The sequence below is a fragment of the Narcine bancroftii genome, chromosome 8, assembly GCF_036971445.1.
Source record: "Narcine bancroftii isolate sNarBan1 chromosome 8, sNarBan1.hap1, whole genome shotgun sequence".
Lineage (NCBI taxonomy): Eukaryota > Metazoa > Chordata > Chondrichthyes > Torpediniformes > Narcinidae > Narcine > Narcine bancroftii.
Genome location: NC_091476.1, coordinates 99,575,176 through 99,598,787, shown reverse-complemented (window position 1 = coordinate 99,598,787; position 23,612 = coordinate 99,575,176).

The following is a 23,612-nucleotide window of genomic DNA, read 5'->3' as shown; positions in this document are numbered from 1 at the left end:
AGCATTTTATCTTTCATTAAGGATTACAGTCAACTGCCTCTAAAATCAAGAAGCCCATTGTTTCTTCATAGTATAAAGAATCAACTTACTGAAAAGCAGTGCTGTGTTTTAATCCTGGCTCTATCATTTAGAGCATTGCGTTGTTGTTGTAGAGGTAACTTGGCACGTGGTTTTATGTTCCTGTTCATCTATAAAGGTTTCTATATTATATGCTGGGTTTTGGTTTAGCCGTTAAAGGTGAAGGACAAGGTAATGCTCAGTTACCAAACATTTCACTTCAATTACAGACTAATTCTTCTTCTTCTTTGGCTTGGCTTCGCGGACGAAGATTTATGGAGGGGGTAAAAAGTCCACGTCAGCTGCAGGCTCGTTTGTGGCTGACCAGTCCGATGCGGGACAGGCAGACACGATTGCAGCGGTTGCAAGGGAAAATTGGTTGGTTGGGGTTGGGTGTTGGGTTTTTCCTCCTTTGCCTTTTGTCAGTGAGGTGGGCTCTGCGGTCTTCTTCAAAGGAGGCTGCTGCCCGCCAAACTGTGAGGCGCCAAGATGCACGGTTTGAGGCGTTATCAGCCCACTGGCGGTGGTCAATGTGGCAGGCACCAAGAGATTTCTTTAGGCAGTCCTTGTACCTTTTCTTTGGTGCACCTCTGTCACGGTGGCCAGTGGAGAGCTCGCCATATAATACGATCTTGGGAAGGCGATGGTCCTCCATTCTGGAGACGTGATGTAAATATTAAGTAAATAACAAGAGTGGATTGCTTCAGGTTCTCAGGGTAAATATTTTCAATGACTTGACCTGGGACAAACAAGTTGATGCGATGGTTCAAAAAGCACACCCGTGCCTCTAATTTGTCAGAAGACCAAGGAAGTTCAACACGTTCCTTATGATCCTCATCAACATCTATAGATGCAATATCGAAAGTGAACTTGCTGAAACTCGGTTCAAGAACTTGAATGCTGTTCTGAAAAATCACACAAACATCTCTGCCCTCCATCTACTTCTCCCACTGCTTGGGGAAGCCAACCAACATACATTAGAACCCGTCACATTCTGGACACACTCCTGGCTCCCTCTTCCCATCAGAGAGAAGAGTCAAACCTGTGAAAATGCGCGCCACCATACTTAAAGTCAGTTTCTTACACCCCCCACTGCAATGCTTGAAATGTTGCTTTGCTTTGTGATTATTTTATACTAATGCTGCATTCTGTAATTGTATTCTTATTCCTTTTACACAGTCATATGAATGTTAGCGCTGACCTGTTGGACTTCCCACAAAATAAGTTTTCCAACTCTACCAGGTATAATGTGAAAAATAGATTTAAATGTAAATGGATACAGAGTATTGTTAACATTCGTGGCCATGAATGGCATGAAGGAACAGTAGCGTCACTGGGTGATGTGATATGGAAATGCTCCCAGATGAAACATTGGGAAAACCACTGAATCATAATGTGAAGAGAAGGTAAAATGGAAGAGCAATTTAACTCGTACCTCCATTGCATTTCAGAAAGCAACAACTTATTACAATGATACCATTAACTTGTGACCAGGTTATCAGTTTTACAGGTTAACAGTACAGAGGGGATAGAAGAACAGAATGCACTTATCAACTGGTAAAACTGCTGTTATAAAATATTCTTTTACTATTCGAAGCCCTACAGAGTAACTCCCAGGCAGGCAAAGAATGGTGTAATTAGTGTCTGTTGATGTACAGGCCTTTCCAAAAGAGCATAATGTACAGAAGACTTGGAGACCGATGGAGAAAGTGCCCTATATAATGGAGAATAAAACCGGTAAATTGCTCACTAGTATTATTTCCCATGACTCGTGCCAACCACTACTCAATTGGGAAGTGCACTCAAGCCAGGCATGCTCAGTGGAATGTCTATGGATCCCTTTCTTGGATTTACAAATCAAAATGTTGTATCAAATTTCTTTACTAATTTCTATGGCAAAAAATTTCCTGGTTTCTTTCATTCACCTCCGGCAGCCATTCTTCAGCTGTCTAAGCTCTGGAATCACATTAATTAACCTCTCTCTCCTTTAAATCATTCCTTAAAATATTCCTTCGTACTGCACTAGAACCTGGCTTTACTGATTTCTGCTTCATCTTTCATCTGGTTCAGCATCAAATTGTGATAAATGGCACTTCCATGTGGGGCGTTCAGCTATTTTTCCTACTTTGAAGGTGCAATATATCTGCAAATAGTTAATGTTTCAGCAACATCAAGTATCTGGGTATCATTGGGTTTCCAACCAGCCTCTCAGCACAATTCCCAGAACCAGGAATGGACAGCTGTTTCTTTGGGATTTGCAATAGACAAGATTTCAGATTTATTGTCAGAGTACATATATGATATCCATGGATTGTCACCTTGTATTGGTGGAGAAGGTTGTGTGGTTCTGTGATCCCGGGAGTGATGCTGTCTGAAGCTATGCTCCTGGTAGGATCACTTATGGTGACTAAGGTCGAGGGTGAGGTTCCTAACAAAGAACAATCCAATCAAGCCCTCAACAGTGGAACAGGCAAAGTTACTCTGAACTCAACGGCTGTGAAAGCGGATGAAGGCTGCAACAAATCCCTCAGCTCTAATTGTTATGGTTTTCATGCCATTAGAATTAGTTTGTTGATTTGTGAAATATTGTGTGATTCTTGGAGTGTAACATCAAGTACATGATAAACGAATACACGCACAAGCATCTTCCTTCTGTGGATCAACGGAACGAAGGCCATCATCTTCAACCACGAGGGACAGCCACAACAATGATGACGTGACATCACGTGCGACCCTGAGATTTCCTGCGAGCACGGCAGAATTACCACTAATTGGTAGTGCAAAACATAAACTGTGCACAGTATAAACATAAACAAATAAAAGAACTGTAAACAGATAACAAATGTAAACAAACTGACTGTGCAATACAAAAAGAACAAAAGAAATTCAATAAAGCACACAAGAGTCCTTAAATGAGTCCCTGATTGAGTTTGTTGTTGAGGGGTTAGATGGTGGAGGGGTAGCAGCTGTGCCTGAACCTGGTGGTGTGAGTCTTGTGGCACCTATATACCTTTTTTCTGATGGCAGCAGTGAGAACAGAGTGGGTTCTGGGTGGTGAGGGTCTTTGATGATTGTTGCTGCTCTCCGATGACAACATTCCTAGATGTACTCAATAGTGGAGGGTTTTTCCTATGATGTCCTGGGCTGTGTCCACTACCTTTTGGAGGGCTTTATGTTCAGGGGCATTGGTGTTCCCATAGCAGACTGTGATGCAGCCGGTCAGCACACTTTCCACCACAACTCTGTAAAAATTTGCTTAGGTTTCTGATGTCATACCAAACCTCCGCAAACTCCTGAGGGAGTAGAGGTGCTGGCATACTTTCTTCATGATGGCATTGATGTGTTAGGTCCAGGAAAGATCCTCCGAGATAATGACTCCCAAAAACCTAAATGTGCTCACCCTGTCTACCTCTGATCCCTCAATGATCGCTGGATTGTATACCTCTGGCTTTCCTTTCCTGAAGTCAACAATCAGCTCCTTAGTTTTGGTGACATTGAGTACAAGATTGCTGTTGTTGGTGCACCATTCAGCTAAGTTTTCAATCTTCCTCCTGTACGCTGACTCATCCCCTTCCTTTATACAACCCACAACCGTAGTATCGTTTGCAAATTTATAGATGGTGTTATTGTCATACCAAGCCACACAGTCATAGGTGTAAAGTGAGTAGAGCAGGGGGCTAAGAACACAGCCATATGGTGCTCCGTCACTGATGGAGATTATGGAGGAAAAGTTCTTACACAGCAAGGCTGTGATAATGACATTTCAGGGCATGGGTTACTGAACAAACGTGTCTCCTTTCCCCATCATATTAGCAAGGATATGGAAACAATCTTATTGTGACAATAATGTGAGGACATCAATCACTTAATAAAATTGACTAAGTATCAAAGAGAAATAAAATGTTTTTAAATTACAGTAGAAAATGTAAGTATCCCTGCTTATACCCTAAATCGGAGAGGCAAAGTTTGTCCCTGATGGCAAGCTTTGCAGAATTACTGGTCATGGACCCTTCTGCGCAATTAGTTGCATCAACACTGACAAAATGGAATATACAGAGTTAAGTCTAACTGACACCAAGAAGAATGTTTGGATGATAAAATGTATTTTATATGCTAATTAATTTAATGTCTCTAACAATGGATATTCTTTGAATGTCCATCAATCACAAACTCAGGAGTTCATTTGAAATTCTAGAGTTCCTGAACTTTGAATTGCTCACTCTCAGTGATGCATTGTTGAACATTCAAGAAATTGAGAGATTGGGTTAATCAATTCCACCTCTGCACTGCGAGGCCAACACAGTAGGCCCGAGCTCCCAATTCGCCTCAAGATCACTACTTCATGAAGCTTTGCAGAATTTCTGACTTTTAATCATATTGGCAATTCAATGAACCATAAAAGAAGACAACATGCTCAGCATTATCCTGGCTACATTGCTGGCGGATGCTATAAAACATACCTTGGGACACTGGCTGTTCTGACTTCCATCTTTCAGTGGACATTGCCAGCCTTCAGGGCTGTAAGCATAATATCCAGGCAGACATGCAATCTTTGTATCCATCCAAGTATCCAGGCAGCAATCTCCTTCAGGGCACGCTAGGCAGTTTGACTGGCCTCCCAAAGGGTATGAACCTGAAATTCATAGAGCAATGATAAGCTTGAGCTTGGGACAGGAATAGGGGTTGGATGAGTTACCGTTTTTAGATCTGTCTTATATATTCTTTGGTTTTCTGCACTGATCTCTCTCATAAGTGTCCTCATGTTCAGAAGTGCGGCCTTAGGACTACTCTATATCATAAAGGACAAACCAGAAGCTTATGAATAAGACAATTTCAAGCATAATTCATTGAGAAAATTTAATTTACAAAGTGAAACTGAGGGCAAGTTAACTGCCTCACTTGCCAACATTGATGTATTAAGTCACCTGCTGAAGAAATGGATGCACTAAACACATCAGTCATTATAACATAAGTACAGGCCATGTTACAGTCAAATCAACTCTTGCCTGTCATTGGAAAAGCAACACATGATCTGGGAATTCCTGCTAGTTCCAAAGCAACCTTAAGCCTTTAAAATCGCCTTTTTCCTATCTTTAATTGGAAAAAAAAACCCAAGAATCCTGACCTTAACAATGTTGATTCCGACAACATATTAACAGCAATGAAGGGCAAGGAATAGCTTCTTGGACGAGGAATAATTTTTTTCAAGGAATTAGAACAATTAGGAATACTTCACTTTCAGATTAGACTCTTATTTGGTGTCTCCAAAAAAAATACAAAACCATTGCAATTTAGATCCATCATAATATTTCTATACTCATGAAATATTACACATTTCTAATCCTTTAATCTTTGGAATATAATACCTGTTTCTACAAATGATTCACATAAATACCTGGTAAGCTTTGGATATCTTCAGTGTTCATTGTAGTGGGGCAGGCATATCCAGCATGACAGAGTGTGAAATTCTGCTGTCCACCGGCAGTATACGATCCAACGGCACAGGGATCAAGAACAGACAGAGAAGAGAGAATATGTGTTTCTTTTGCTCTTGAGTTAAGGTGAAAGTATTTGGCATGCATATTCAGTCAGGACTGTTGGAGCAGAACTGGTTGATTGCTGCAAATTTCCCCAACCACTGTGGGTATCAGGACCATGTGTGAATGCAACTAACCAAAAGACCCAAAGATTTTAATACACAAATATTTCAATCTGTGCTTAAAACTGCAAATAGCAATTTAGGTACACATATCAAATATATATATCTATATAGATATAGATATATATCTATATATCTATATCTATATCTATATGGATATATATATATAAAAATCAATCTCTTGTCACTCATGATTCACCACTTTCAGAATTAGGCTTTAATGAAATAACCACAGAAATCCTACACCAGAACTCTATGCCATTAATAAATCTGGAGGCTCATCCTCATCGATAATTTGGTATGTGTAAAATATGAGGGAGCATCATTGCTATGTTAGGGTGACTCATGAATGGAAATGCTTCATTTAAGTGTCTGATTGGCAGGAATTTCCCAGGGAATGAAAACAATGACGATGAGTTTACCGTCATATACTTTGTACAATGAACAAATGCAGCAAAATTGGGACAATCACATTCAAACATGCTCAATGCACTTTAGTTTTAAGATTTGTGGGATGAATTTCTCTGAATTAGAGTCTTGAGTGATTAAAGGGATTCCATGATACATATTCTCACCAAGTTCTTATTGGGTATTCATGATATTGTAGAGTATATTAAGAAAGTTCATCTTGCAACAAATAATTAATCAATCTTGGCACTCAATTATACATGATTTTAGTCCATTTCTGAATAACTAAAATAACAAATTTTCAAAATATGGACTACTTTATCAACAATTCCCCTCCTTCCCCTTCATGTTCAAAAAAATAGTTGTATATTCTTTATAATCCTGACAAATCAACACAATGCTAAAGCCACCAGCTGCTGGAATACAAAAACATTTGCTGCTCAACTTGGAGCTGTGATATTCAATAGCAAGAGTTCAGTCAACGTAAGGAAGTGTGATACTCAGCCAGAAGGAAAATTATTTTTTTGATAACATTTAATAGTGCACCCAGTGGAGTCAGCTGAAACAAGATTTGTGGCTTTCATTTTCCCAACATAAAGGGCATTTGAATGAATGTGTTTGGGAAAGTTTGACAGGGGAAAATAAAATACATGGGAGTAAACTCCAAAATATAATAAATATATGCATTATATAAATAGAAGATGCTAATTTTTGCAATTTACTTTCAACTGCAATTAGTCAAAGGTACTTTTTATTTATGTCAAGAAACATCAATGTGGTTATAATTAATGTGGAATGTTCTCCAGTATTTCTTGAAATGGTACTATAAAACAAAAATCTAGGACTTGTAGAATGGAATAAATGCAGACTGGAGAGATTCAATTATTTATATGCATTGCAAATTATATCTATATTAATTCAGACTGCAGTGTCAGTCTTGGACGGTATTTAACACCATCCCCTCAAAATTGATCTATAATCTCCAAAACCTGGGACTCAACATCCCACTGAGTATTGGATCCTGGATTTCCTCACCTCTGGACCACAATCACTGAGGATTGGTCTGAACCTCTCCTCCACAATCTCCATCAGTATCAAAAATGTCAATACCATGGTAGTGGATTGTATATAAAAAAAGGACAATGAGTCAGCATACAGGAGTGAGGCTGAAAACCTGGCTGAATGGTGCATCAACAACAAACTCACACTCAAAGTAACCAAAATCAAGGAGCTGATTGTTGACTTCAGGAAAGCAAACTAGGGGTTATGATCTAGTGATCATTGGGGAATCAGAGATGAAGAGGGTGAGCAAATATCTCAGAGGATATTTTTCTGGACACACACACTAATGGCATCAAAGAGAAAACACATCAAAGCCTATACTTCCTCTGGAGTTTATGGAGGTTTAGTTTGACATTGGAAACCCTTTACAGGCTGTTTTTGTAAGACACTGCCTCATGTAAATGTCCTTGATGGGGTGAAGTCTGGTGCCTGTGATGTCACAGGCCAAGTTAACAGCCCTCTGGAGTTTATTTTTGTCCTGAGAGTTAGCACCTCCATACCATGCAGTGATGCAACCAGCCAGAATGCTCTCCACAGTACACCTGTAGAGGTTTACAAGAGACTTTGGTGACATACCAAATCTCCTCAGTCATCTCAAAAGGTATAGACACAGGTGAGCCTTCTTTTGATTTCATCAATGTGGAGGCTCCAGGACAGATCCTCAGAGATATTGACACCCAGAATTTGAAGATGTTGACCCTCTCTACTACTGAGCCCTCGATGAGGACTGGGTCATATTCCCCTGACTCCCTCCCAAGTCCACAATTATCTCCTTGGTCGTGCTGATGTTGAGCGTAAGGTGGTTTCCATTACACCATTCAGCGAGCTAATCTATCTCCCTCCTCATTGCCGTTTGTTATTCGGCTGACAACTGTGTTGTCATCAGCAAACTTAGAATTGTGCCGGGCCTACAGTCATGTGCGTATAACAACAAGAGCAGTGGGCTAAGCACACATCCTTGTGGTGTGCCTGCGTTGATAATCAGTGAGGAGGAGATGTTATTTCCAATCCTACTGACTGTGGTCTTCTGATGACAAAGTCAAGGATCCAGTAGTAGAGGAGGATATAGAGGCCAAGAGTTCATAGCTTCTTGACCAGCGCTGAGGGAATAGTGGTATTGAAGGCTGACTTGTTGTTGATTAAGAACAGCCGCATGTATCAATTGCTATTTTCAAGGTGATCCAGAGCTGAGTGGAGAGCCAGCAATATTGATTGTGACAATAGGTGAATTACAGTGGGTCCAGATCTTAGGTACATGTTAATTCTGGGCCTGATCAGCCTCTCAAAGCATTTTAACACAGTAGAAGTTAGTACCACTGGGTGGTTGTCGAACAGTTGAGGCAGCTCACACTACTCTTCTTGGGTACCTGGATGATTGATGCCCTTTTGAAGCAGGTGGGAACCTCTGACTGCTGCAATGAGAGGTTGAAAATGTATGTGAACACTCCAGCTAGTTGGTTGGTGCAGATTTTCAGTACACTGCCAGGTATGCTGTCAGGGCCTGATGTTTTGCAAAGGTTCACCCTCTTGAGTGATGTTCTGATGTGGCCCTCAGAGATAGATATCACAGGGTCCTCAGCCTTTTCAGAGATTCTAGTAGGCACTGCTTGGTTCTCTTAAACTGGGCATAGGTGTTCAGCTCATTAGGTAGTGAAGCATCGCAGCCATCTATAGTGTTCGCCCTCACTTTGTAGGCTGCAATGGCCTGCACTTCCTGCCATAGCTGGTGTGTATCTGTCTCTAGCTTCTTCTGGAATGATCACTTTGCTTCAGAGATGGCCTTCTGTGCCCTGACCATCCAATGGTGATATCTCTCGATGCAGAAAAGGCTTTTGATAGAGTTGAGTGGAACTTTTTTATTTAAAGTTTTAGAGAAATTTAAGTTTGGTCCTTCTTTTATTGGTTGGATTAAAGGTTTATATAATAAACCAATAGCCAGGGTATTGACAAATGGTCAGATCTCGGAACCTTTTAAATTAACTTGTTCAACTCAACAAGGTTGTCCTTTGTCTCCAGCTTTGTTTGCGTTAGTAATTGAACCTTTAGCACAGCTGATATGACAAAATACACAGATACAAGGTATGAGAGTTTTAGATGAGGAGTATAACATTAATCTATTTGCTGACAATGTACTGGTGTATTTAACAAACCTAGCTCAATCACTTTTACACTTGAAGGAGTGTTTAACACAATATGGATCTTTGTCTGGATATAAAGTTAACTGGGAAAAAAGTGAAATTTTACTGATAGGTGAAGGAGAATATTCAGTTTATAAGAATAATATTAACTTGAAGTGGACTGATTGAATTAAATATTTGGGTATAAATGTGGATGTTGATTATCAATCTTTATATAATTTAAATTATGTACCATTAATGAAAAATATCAAAGCTGATTTGATTAAGTGGAAGGATCTTCCTATAAATTTAATTAGAAGAATAAATACAATTAAAATGAACATCTTTCCATGTATACAATATTTGTTTCAGTCAATTCCGTGTTTACTTAATAAGAACTTTTTCTGAGATTTAAATAAAATGGTTAGGGAATTTTTATGGAAGGGTAAATTTCCGAGAGTAGCTTTGAATAAGTTAACTTGGAAATATGCATTAGGGGAATTACGTTTACCACATTTTCAAAATTATTATGAGGCAGCTCAATTTAAATTTATTAGTTCTTTAATGGATTTGGAACGGCCCCCTAGTTGGGCTAAAATTGAGATGGCAAATATTTTTGAATTTGAAATACATCAATTTTTGTTTTGGTGGAATTTAAATTTATTACAACAATATAATGTGCCTATACTAAAACATTTAATGAAGTTATGAATGAGTAAAAATAGAACGATAGGTTCTACGGGTAAATCATTGACTTTAACACCGTTATATAATAATCAACTTATTCCTTTTTCAATGCATAATCAATGTTTATTACATTAGAAATCTAAAGGTATAAAAAATTTGGGGGATTGTTTTAAAGATGGTACATTTTTAACCTTTAATCAAATGAGGGAAGATTTTGGTATTAATGAGAATTCTTTATTTGTTTATTATCAACTTTGATCTTTAGTAAAACAAATATTTGGTAGAGATATGACTTTACCTAAATTGACTAAATTTGAATCTTTTCTTGTGATTGTACCAAAGAAGGGATATATTTCATTGATGTACCAAATATTACAGGAAAGTATGGAAAAAAAGGGATGGGACAGATCTAAGATTAAATGGAAAAAGGATATTAACCTTACTTTTTCTGAGGATGACTGGTTAGATATCTGTCATGATAGTGTTACTAGATTGATAATTCTTCATTATGCAATGATTAATTACAATTTTTTACATCAATTGTATTTATTACCTGAAAAGTTTAAAAAATATATGGTTTTAGTGAATCGGACTCTTGTTTTAGATGTGGTAATTCGATTGGAACATTTTTTCATGCTGTTTGGTTATGTGTACATATACAATCTTTTTGGAAAGCAATTCAATTGTTTTTGGAACATTTGTACAAGATTAAAATACTTCTAGACCCAACAATATTTTTGTTGGGTAAGTTGAAGCCTTTGAAAGATTTGGGCTTAGATAAATTTCAGATTGCTTTTGCATATTTAGCTTTATCTGTAGCTCAAAAATGTAGAGTAAGTACATGGATAAATGCTAATGTGATTGATATTAATAGATGGCATAATGAAATGAAAATGTTTGGTAATGGAAAAAATCACGTATGTTTTACATGTTAATTATTCTTTTTTCTTAGTAAGTAGTCTTTATATTCAGAATATTTACATTTAAATTTACTTTGATTAGATTTTAGTAAATATATTTTAGTTTTTTTTTCTCTTTGCTCTCCTAAAGAGAGCTGGCTGAGAGTGGGGGGAGGTGGGGGTTCTTTTTTTTTCTCTTTTCTTTTTTATATATAATTTTTTTTATTGTTCACAATATGTACTTTTTTTACAGTATGTAATAACCTTGTTGAACGAATAAATAAAGTTGTGAAAAAAAAAGAGATGGCTTTCTGCAGGTCGTACCTGGACTTCTTGTTGAGATCCTGATCTCCAGCCTTAAACATTCTCTGATTCATCCAGAGCATCTGGTGAGGGAACACCCAATATTTGCACATGGGCACATATTTGTCCACACAGGTCTTGATGAAGTCTGTGACACCTGTCACAAATTCATTCAAGTCTTTGGATGAGTTCTTGAATATGTTTCAGTCCACCGATTCAAAACAGTCCTGCAGGCGCTTCTCGCCTCGCTCAACCACAACTTCGGCATTTTCACCACTGGTGCTGTGGTCTTCTGTCTCTCTTGTACGCCAGGAGTAGAAGTACAATCAAGTGATCAGACTTTCCAAAGTGTGGCCATGGTATGGCGTCCTTCATGATGATGTAGCAGTAGTAGAGTGTGTTTCGCACCCTGGTCTCGCATGTGATGATAGTTTGTCAGAGACTCTTCAGGTTGGCCTGAATGAAGTGTCCCACAATGATCAGGAAGGCATCCGGATATGCTGTCTCATGGCTGTTTATCACAATGCTCTCCAAAGCCAGCCTGTCATTAGCCTGGGGCAGAATGTACACTGTGACCAGGATGATGGCTGTGAACTCCCTTGGCAGGTAGATTGTGCAACACTTGATCACCAAATTTTCCACACCTATGCACCATAATGAATTGATGATGACACAAATGCCCCCTCTCCCTCAGGAAAAGAAACTTAGGGTTATATGTCATGCCATGCATGTACACTGAAAATAAATCTGAAGCATACAATGTATTTGAATGGAATCTCAAGTTCACTGAAGCTTGACAAGAAAAAAAATAAAAATTGGCCTTGCAACTGCACTGCATCTCTGCACACAGAAAACAGAGATGTGACAAGAGATGTTTAATCATCAACTGAGGAATAAATATTGGCCAAGCCACCAAAGGGAGTTTCCGAGATTGTCCTATATTAGGGTGGTACAGTCAGTGTATTGGTTGGCATGATGCTTTTACAGTGCCAATGACCCAGGTTCGAATCCGGTGCTGTCTGAAAGGAGTTTGTGTGCTTCTGCATCGTTGGGTTTTCCCTGGGTGTTCCGGTTTCCTCCCACCTTCCAAAATGTACAAGGCTGTAGGTTAATTTGGGTGTAATTAGGCAGCATGGGTTTAAATTGCCAGACCTGGCTTCTAACATGCTATTAATAAAATTTAAAGATCTTAAAAAACATAGTGCTTTATCTGCAACATGGAGTCTCAGCTAAATAATGTTTGCAAAAGGTAAATCTTCCAATGATAAACTGGAAAGCCAGGGACTCAGCATTGGTGATTGAACCTGTGGAGGTACGAGGCCCCCCAAATGACACTGAAACTTCGGAACTTACATTACAATTTTAATGTAAGTGAAAGCTGATAACATGAAGCGAAAGGTGAATTTCATGCCTGGGTAATTAAATATTGGAGCAGCCATCTTCTTGGGTAAATCAACCTTAAATGTTCAAATCATTCAGACTGAGACGTGGATTAAATGTAATGGCTTACAGCTGTATCCTGGCAGGCAGTCCCAGCTGGGCATAAAGAACACAAGGTGGATCCCAAAATGCTGTATGTACCCACAGCACATTTTTTAGGTGGCACCCTAAAAAAATGAAAAACAATTAAAATAGTATTTTGTGGAAAAGTGAAAAAGTTTGCAACTTTCATCAACATGAGATCCTTGCCTATGGGAATGTGTTTCCAGTTTTATCTATTAAATTATTTACAAAGGCAAAATTAAATTGGAAATAGAGTCAAATGTAACATGTATTCCATCAAAGTTTTATCAATAAAATAATATTTTGTCAATGCTGAGAGCCTGGACATGTAGAGCTCGTCGAAAGAACCAAAAACTAGTTGATCCAAACCAAGGCTATTATTAGCAAAAGACAGGAGCTCTTCACAGGTGGCCGACCAGTCCGGAATGATCCGACCTGGCTAGGGACACAACCCTTTAAGGCCCAGACAATAGGCGTGGCTTAGCTCTCAGCCAATCGCTGTAACCACAGTCTAGATACAGTAACTATATACACTATGTACATTGGTGATAGATCTGTACTATCACAGGACACAATAGGTTTTTTTCCCATGGTCAATCTATTGTGCTCTGTCTGAAAAAAAATTATATAAACATGTAAATCATGAAATTATAAAAGGTAAGATAGAGGCAGGAAAGTTGTTTCCATTAGTAGATGAGACTCCAGATGCAGCAGAGTAGATTTAGGACAGAGCTGAGGAGGAACTGCTTTCCCCAGAGCTAGTGAATCCATGGAATTTTCTGCCCTGGGAAGCAGTGAAGGCTGCCTCATTAAATACATTTAAGACAGAGTTAGATAGATTTTTGCATAGTTGGGGAATTAAGGGCAGTAGGTAGATGGAGCACATTTCACAGCCAGATATTTTGTATGACAGCACCAATACTACCCACTCACACAGATCCCATTTGACTCTCTCACATTTCTGTGAACCTCTCCAAGGTTTCTCCATTCACCTGAATACTGGGGACAATTTCAGCAGCCAAATTAATCTGACAATCCTCCCTTCTTTGAGATTGAAGTGCTTAGGGAATCCCCCTAGTCGACAGGGGAACTGCTACAATTCCACACCAGCCTCATTGGAGAATAGAACTCAGGGCACTGGAGCTGAGAGATTCCATTAGCTGCAGCTCTCTGCCTTATTAAGAAGCTCCCACTTCTGGTTGACAGTTGCCTGCTGCTGCCATGAGGGAAATTAATTTGACTGAGAATGTATATCATCGAGACAGTTATTTCACGCATATGTCAACAAACATTAATGAAATTAGAACTAACACAGAGTGCCCCAATATTCCATTCTAAGGTATTTTTCTATATCACCATTTCCAATGGAAATGCCCCCAAACCTCAATCGATTCCACAGTTTACCTGGCATCTGGATGAAAGATGTAAATTTTGTCACGGTGATATGCCTTTGATCTACTCCACCACTGAACTCAATGTGCTGAATTGAGGGACTTGATGCACTTTTTAACCAGACTCCCCATCACTCTGTCACCCACGCCTCCTCAGGGCTGACATGCAGCTCAACCCCATTCACTGAATCCAATTTCTGACTTTGATTGAATAGGTATCTGCAGAGACATAGCTTGTAGTCCCCTTGTCTCTCCAGGAAGGCCATGACAGCCAAGTGTCCAGAATGACTGGGTTCACAGAGGTAAAGAAAGTGAGGATGCAAGTTTACCTTGCAGGTCTGGGGGGTGGGGGTGGGGTTGGGGGGGAGTGAGTAATGTAGGTGAATGCAGGTAATGGGCTGGATTAAAGTTTTTCATTGATTAAAAACACAAATATATTAAACCAAATGTTTACTGCTTTTCTCCCCTCAGATGACTCTTTTAAGCTACAACCACTCTCACGCCTATGTCATAAAGATTGAATCAAATCTATTCAGTATCATAATTGTGCCCTCTTTTGAACTTAACCATTCCTTGTGATTTCTACCTCGGCACTACCAGCTTGAAAATATCAGTATGAAACCATTTACAAATGTGGTGGTCACATTACAGTTTTTTGCACATTCTGTGCCACGTAGTGTTGTTGGCACGGAACTCATTTTCATGCCCAACACAAACCGGAAAAACTTGCTTTCCTGATTAGAATTCCCACAGATGCTGAGAAATACAGAAATACATACTGTGGCATTTCACAGGCAAAGCCTGGAGGACATGGGCTGCATTCAGTCTTTCCTTCCTTTCCAACTATTGAGTGGCCTGGTGGACATGAAGTCAAGTAGTGAAGTGCATCTTTGCAGGCACTTCCAGGAAGACACATCAGACAAATGAATTGACTCTCCAAGCTTTCAGAGTCTATGGTGCAGTTGATAGGAGAGCCTTCATTCCTGGAACATTCCACTCCATCCGGACAATCTTGTTGCCTTGGGATAGCCTGAAAAAGGGTGCAATTCATTTGGAAAATTAGACAACATGAGAATATTATCAAGTTGACATTTCTTTACTTGATGGAAAATGGCACTGGCAATCAACAATCTGTGCCTCAGGAAATCTCCATCTTCCATTTGTAACTGGAGCTGACTGTTTGTTGTTTTAAAAGAATCACCATTGATCCTCCAGGAAGAGCAGTAACTCATTCAGAAAAGGGTTCAGACAAACTTTGCATCTGGTTTCTGTTATGTTTCTTTTATTACAATAAAGAAACTTGGGTTCTTTTTAAAACTAGATTTATTAACTATGCAAACAGCACTAAGGACAGAACATACACAAGCCAAACCTCATGTGGAGGTATCCATCTTGAATCTACCCAAGATGTAACAATGTTCCCCAGATGCTCCATTCTTCATCTCTGACTCTTCCTGATGGTAGCATTCTATCACTACATCCCCTTTCCTTGAGATGTTTAATCAAACATGACACATTAATATGGCACTCTTTCAATTTAAAGGTCACTACAAACTTAACATGAACATCAGCAGCAAAAACTTTTAAGTGTGCAGTTCTTTTTCTTTCATTGATTCAGTCTGTCAGATGCTTTGATAACTCATGTGGATCTTTGTGGTGCACACAATAATCACATTGACATGATAGAGTGATTAAATGTGTTTAATTATCAAAAACCTGAGCATTACTGATAGACTACTTGGCCAAGTTCAAGGTACAGGAGCAAGAGGGGGCAAATCTGGGCACGCAGCCTTTATTGGGAAATCCAGGGAGGAGCCAAGGGAGGGGTCAGGGGAGATCAGATAGGTTCGGACTGGCCAGTCCATACATCTATGGAAATGCCTTTCACCATATTCACCCCTTATTTTAGATAAAACCCAGCGGGGAGATGTGGCGACGTGGAGCACATACTGTACTTTATTACATATATACATAGTTCATAGTGTTCATCACAGGTTCAGCCTGTCTGATGGTCTCATGATCCTCTGTGACTTCTGAGGCTCTGGTTGAGGCCCCCGTTGTTCCTTCATCAAACTCACAGGACTGCATACCTGTGTGGGTGGAATATCAGTTACTGAGCCCTTCGCTGCCTGTTGGGGTTGGGCCCCTTGCTGGCGAGATCTCTGTGGGATTGACCACACAGATGGTTGACTGACGACTGGTGCTGGTGGGGGAGGTTCTATGGTTATCTGGAGGGGCAGGTGTATGTCAAAACCCTGGGACGTGGATGGGCGCTGCGTCGATTGACTGTCTGGTTCTTCTGGGGTCACCTGATCAGTGTTAGTGTACCTTGCCTGGGCCAGGTCTCGGATTGACATCAATGGTGGTAATTTCGGGATTGCTGCCTCTGCCACGTGCCAGTGAGGGTAGGAATAAGAAGTTGAGGCATGTGGATGCATGGCTGAAGAATTGGTGCATGCACCAGGGGTTTCGATTTGTGGATCGTTGGGATCTTTTTTGGGGAAGGTCTGACCTGTACAATAAGGACGGGCTGCATCTGAACTGGAGACGAACCAATATCCTGGTGGGCAGGTTTGCTAGAGCTGTTGGGGAGGGTTTAAAGTAGTTTGGCAGGGGCGATGGGAACCAGAATGTGAATGCAGAGATTAGGACAAAGGTGAAAAGCATGATACAGTGTTCTGTGAGTTTGTGAGGAAGGACAGGCAGTTGGAAGGTTGAAATGTGATTATTTCAATTCAAGGAGTCTTAGGAATAAAGGAGATGAACTTAGAGCATTGATCAGTACATGGAGTAATAATGTCACAGAGACTTGGCTGGTGGAAGGACTTGATGGCTGATGCAGGTACTAAGGTTTAGGTTTTTTTAAAAGTAATAGCATATGAGGTAAGAGGGGGGAGACAGCATTACTGGTAATGGATAGGATCACAACAATAGAAAGGGAGGATGCTGCAAGTGGGTGGAAGTCAGAAATAGGAAGGGAGCAATCACTCTACTGGGAGCAGTCCCTCAAATAGTCCTTGGGTCACTGAGGAACAGATAGCAGGCAGATTTTGGAATGGTACAGAAATTATGGTGTTGTTGAAATGGGAGACTTCCATTTCCCTAATATTAACTGGCACCTCCTGACTTCAAGAGGGATAGATGAGGGTAAAACACTAAAGTCTCCAGTCACCATGGTTGAAGTAAAACCACATACTGGAGAAACTCAGCAGGTCAAACTGTGTATTTTATGGAGCAAAGATACATAACCATTGTTTATATACATTAAGATACAGAACCAATGAGGGCTAGATGGGGCAAAACTTGTCAGGTGTGTCCAAGAAGGATTGCTGGCACAGAATGTGAACCAGTTGACCAGAGGAGAAGCCATAATGGATCTAGTACTGTGTAATGAACCTGGTCAGGTGGCAGGCCTCTCGGTGGGGAGGATTTCAGAGATAGTGACCACAACTTTCTGAACTTTACCATAGCTATGGCTAAGGATAAAGGCAAACAAATTGGGAAAGTGTTTAATTGGGTAGGGCTAATTACAATGGGATGAGGCAGGATCTAGTGGGTAAAGGGGGAACAGATATTCACAGGAGAAAGCATAGAAGTAATGTGAAGGATGTTCAGGGACCACTTGCAATGGGTTCAGGATAGGTTTGTCCCACTGGGTCAGGATAAAGATGGTAGGAAAACGGAACCATGTTTGACTAAACAGGCGAGGCGCTAGATAAGAAGAAGGAAGGATACATTAGATTTAGGAAACTGGAAGGGCTCATGAGAATTACATGGTATCCAGAAAGGAACTTAAGAAGGGACATAGGGGATTTTGCAGGGGGCATGAGAAGACCTTGGCAAGTAGGATTAAGGTGAACCTCAAAGCTTTTTATGTGTTTGTGAAAAACAGAAGGATGATGAGGATGAAGGTGGGGTTGCTCAAGGAAAAAGGAGGCAACAAATTTCTGGAGGCGGAAGAGGTTGGGAGGTTCTAAATGAATCCTTTGCTTCAGAATTCACAAGAGAAAATGACTTTGATCAGGGTGAGGTCCGAATAGAACATGCTTGTGTTGAATAGAACAGGATGATGTTGAGATTAGGGAAGAGAAAGTGTTGGATCTTCTTAAGAACATTAAGAGATCGATACGTCCCCAGAGCCAGATATAATATACCCCAGGTTGCTGTGGGAAGGGATGGAAGAAGTTGTTGGGGCATTGGCTATGATCTTTGAGCCCTTACTGACCATAGGGAGGGTGCTGGAGGACTGGATAATGGCAAATGTGGTCCCCATGTTTAAAAAATGTAATAGGGAGAGTATGGGGAATTATAGACTGGTAATTCTTACGTTAGTGGTGTGCAAACTATTGGAGAGGATTTTTAAGGGTATGAGGATTCAGAGAAATACAGTCTATTCAGAGGTAATCAGCATGACTTTGTGAGGGGATGGTTGTGCCTCACGAGCTAAATTGAGTTTTTGAGGAGATAACAAAATAAATTGATGAATGTTGGGCAGTAGATGTGGTCTAGATGTATTTTAGTAAGGCATTTGACCTGGTCTCCCATGAGAGACTCATTCAGAAAGGCATGAAGCATGGGATCCATGGAATTGGCTGTTTGAATTAAAAATTGGCTTGCAGGTAGAAACCAGAGTGAGGTAGTGGACAGAAAGTATTCTGCCTGGAGGTCGGTGACTAATGGAGTTCTGCAGGGATCTGCTCCAGGATCCCTGCTCTTTGTAATTTTTATAAATGACGTGGATGAAGAAGCAGAAGGATGGTAAGCAATTTTGCGAATACGAAGATTGGAGGAGTTGTGGATAGTGCTGAAGGTTTTTGTAAGTTACAGAACGATATAGATAGGATGGAGGGTTGGGCAGAAAAGTGAAAGATGGAGTTCATTTCGGATAAGTGTGAGGTGATGCATTTTGGAAGGTCAAATCAGAAGGCTGAGTACAGGGTTAATGGACAGATGCTTAACACTGTAGATGAACAGAGGGACCTTCAGGTCCAAATCCATACATGTCTAAAAATTGCCGCGCAGATTGATACGATAGTTAAGAAGGCCTACGGGATGCTGGGCTTCATTAATAGGGGGATTGAGTTCAAAAGTCAAGAGTTCAAGTAGCAACTCTACAAATCTCTGGTGAGACCACACTTAAAATATTGTGCTCAATTCTGGTCACCTCATTTTAGGAAGGATGTGAGAACTATGGGGAGGGTGCAGAGATTTACCAAGATTTGCCTGGATTAGAAAATACGTCTTATGTGGCAAGATTAGCAGAGCTTGGACCTTTCTCTTTCGAGTATAGATGGATGAGAGAAGATTTAAGGGAGATCTGAAAGATTCTGAGAGGCATAGATATGACAGCCAGCCAGCTCCTTTTTCCCCGGGCGGGAAATCCAAACAACAGAGGACATCTGTACAAAGTGAAGGAAGGGAAGTTGAGGGGAGATATCAGGGGTAATTTTTTTTTGCACACAGAGTTGTGGGTGTCTGCAATGCATGGCAGTAGGGCATTTAAGAGACTCTTAGAGGCACCAGGATAAAAGAAAAATAGGTTATAAGGTAGGAAGAGTTTAGTATTGGTAGGAATATTTAGGTCAGCACAACTTTGAGGGTTGTAGGACCTGCACTGTGATGTAATGTTCTATGTTCTATAGGAACAGATGTATGCCACTCAGTCCCTTGTGGACCCACCATTCAACATGAACATTGTTGATCTGGGCAAGACCTCTTCTCCTTTTGTGCAGTTCCCACTCTCAAGTCCCTAATCTTCCAGAAATATATTTTCTTCCTATTTAAAATGCCACCAATGATCTAGCCCTTCAGTGCAGTGAATTTCAAAGGTTCACTGTCCTCTACGAGAAATCGTTCTTTTACATTTTAAAGATTGGAGATCCAATGTCTTTGCTGCTTGTGATAGGAAAACATCTAATAAAATTATTTTTAGAATGGCTCCAAAGTCATTATACCTTTCTAAAATGATGAAATCAAAATAATGCTTAATGTCCCAAGTATGGGCTTACCAGGACTCTCCAATGTCACTGTATTGTCCAAAGGAATGGAAAGGCTATGCTATGGAATGAAGCACACACAGGTTGTGTAATCCATTCATATTTCAATTCTCAATTCCCAATGTGGGCAGAGTTGTTAAAATTATCTTACAAAATAAAGCATTCACTACAGTTAAAGCAGACTGCACATCTAAGATAGTTGTGTCAGATAAACATTTTACTGAATATATTTCAATTTGGGGAAACTTTTCATTGAGGGTATCTTAATCAGGAATTATCTCTAGTGGAGTCTTACTCAAGGTAAGCTTTACATTGAGTGAATTTTAATGCCCATGGACAATGTGTTGAGGAAATCTTGGTCAGGAAATATTCCTGTTGAGGGTATGTCACTCAGTGTAAACTTTCCATTAAGCCAAGGACGTCAATAAGTTGGAAAAAGGATAAACTTAAGTTGGAAAAGAGTGCAGAAGAATTCACCAGGATGTTACGAGGCACGATCTTGAGTTGTACAGAAAGGCTGGATAGGTGTGACTTTATTCCCTGGACTGCAAAAGGCTGAGGGGTGAACTTATAGAGGCATATAAACTCATGAGAGGTATATAAACTCATATAAAATGAATATTTACAGTCTTTCTCCAAGGGTAGATGATTTGAGAAATGAAAGGTGTGAGGAGAGAGTTTTAAGAGGGACCTGAGGAGCAATTTTTCATTCAGATGAAAGTTTGTATCTGGTATAGGCTGGAAGAAGAAATGAATGAAGCAGATACACTTACGATGTTTAAAGGTCATTTGAGCACATATATGGATTGAAAGCGTTTGAAGTATATAGATCAAATGCAGGCAAATGGAACTAGCCCTGAATGCCGACTTGGCTATCATGGATGAGCTGGGTTGAATGACTTGGTCCACACTGTATGACTTTTGCAATTTATCTTTATCAGCGTTAACATTCTATTGAGAATTCCTGAATCAGGAAACTGTTAGCTGAAGGTATTTTAGTGAGGAATGAACATCAAAGACAACTCTCCTTGTAACTACCGATTTATCTAAAATTGAAATGCACAATTTTGCTGCATCTTTGATGGAAACGTATCTTTTTACAATAGAATTTGTACCTGTCCACATCTGGATAACCACTTCTCTGGACCCTCAAAACTCACAGGATTGGGAACCAATCAAAGTTGTATAGGAACCAGCAGGGCATTGAAATAGACTATTACATCAGTAAAGATGGTGCACTTAGACTCATTAAACTCTCTGGATTAAATCAAGACCTCACAAAGATAAGCGTATACAGAGCCGTTGTCATACCCACACTCCTGTTCGGCTCCGAATCATGGGTCCTCTACTGGCATCACCTACGGCTCCTAGAACGCTTCCACCAGCGTTGTCTCCGCTCCATCCTCAACATCCATTGGAGCGCTTACACCCCTAACGTCGAAGTACTCGAGATGGCAGAGGTCGACAGCATCGAGTCCACGCTGCTGAAGATCCAGCTGCGCTGGATGGGTCACGTCTCCAGAATGGAGGACCATCGCCTTCCCAAGATCGTGTTATATGGCGAGCTCTCCACTGGCCACCGTGACAGAGGTGCACCAAAGAAAAGGTACAAGGACTGCCTAAAGAAATCTCTTGGTGCCTGCCACATTGACCACCGCCAGTGGGCTGATATCGCCTCAAACCGTGCATCTTGGTGCCTCACAGTTTGGCGGGCAGCAACCTCCTTTGAAGAAGACCGCAGAGCCCACCTCACTGACAAAAGGCAAAGGAGGAAAAACCCAACACCCAACCCCAACCAACCAATTTTCCCCTGCAGCCGCTGCAACCGTGTCTGCCTGTCCCGCATTGGACTTGTCAGTCACAAACGAGCCTGCAGCTGACGTGGACTTTTACCCCCTCCATAAATCTTCGTCCGCGAAGCCAAGCCAAAGAAAGAAGAAGAATATAAAAGTACAAAAATTCTCAAAAAATCCAGTAGTGGTGGTCCCTCACAGTGCCTCACAAAATGAAGGATGAACACGACGATCCAGCAGTCTGCGTGAGGCCCGGAGCACTGCCCTCCAATTGGCCACAACTAAAAGAGCCTAATTGCTCTATCAAAGAAAGCGGATCGAATGAGGTTGAATTTGTAGTATTTTTTTTTACCCCCACAATTGATGGTGTTGCCCCAAATCATGTCAATAATTAAAAGCTGTTATGTTATTTGATCTCCTCTTCTATTCTATTCTTTTCTTTCTTTCTTTTGGGGTAGTTTAGAGGGGGATTGGGTGAGGTGGATTGGTTAAGATTGGGAGGTGGGGGGATATATGGGGTAAAATACTATGTATTTGTTCATATTTTTATTGCATGATTTATTATGATCAATAAATAAAGTTTTCAAATAAAAAAAGGAAAGCAGATCGCAAATCCACCAATCAGCGTGGGGGGGGGGGGGTCTTTGACCACACCCCTCAGTTTGAGAATAAAAGGAGGGCTCTGAGCCCAATAAAGCTCAATGTTAACTACACTCAACTGGCGATCATGTCATTCTTTCTGGAAACAGTGTTTTCTTTCTGAGCTAACCTGCATACAGCTATAGGCTCCGCAGAGAGGGTCAAATGTGTATTCTGATTAGGCTCAAATCAGAAAGTTGATGGTGGCACTTCTGGATGAAGATATGGATTGAACCATCATTCCAAATATGAGCATAATATCTTGCCCAACTATATGTTGGCACTAAATTTCAGAATCAGATCAGAATTTATTTTCATCAACATGTCACAAAATTTGTTGTTTTGTGCTGCATTTCAGATGTAAATATTATTATAAATTACATTTCTTTTAAATTAGTGCAAAGAAAGAGGAAGTGAGGCTGAAAGTAAAAGCAGCACGTTGCTGAAGACTAATGCTTACTATTTCCCCTCAGATGTTGGAGATCTCTGTTCTCCATCACATGGAGCAGAATTGAACGTTATGGGCAATAGTTTGAAAATAATCCCAGTCCAGGTCGCTGCATAAATCCAGACTCATTAATCCTTATGGCTGAGGTGCACCAACTTCATTGAGGGCTAAAAATGCCCTTTATAACCTACCCCAGAATGCCATTTCTCATCCATTGGTTTGTCTTTTTTTTAATGATTCTATGAGCCAACAGTTTTAAGAAGAGCTATATTTAGCATTCATAACTCATTGATGGATTAATCTTAAATCAGAACAGTAAAATGGGTTAGTATTAACAGCTGGAGATGGAAGTAAATTAATGGCAACATGGATTTAAAGTCTACATTGAGATGCTGATATTCCAATATGCATCAAAAATACTCATTAGGACAAAAAGATTGGACACCTTTGTCTTAAATGATAACACAAAATTATCTGATAATCCACCTTCTATATTTCATTGGAACCAGATGCAAGAAAAACAAAAAAAAGGCATCAGAAAGTCATTGTAATTCTATCATCTTTAGCCTACAAAACATGCAGTTTGGTTTCATAGTTTTGTAAATATGATTCCTCTCTATATTATATTGACCAGTGAAGAGAATTTAAAG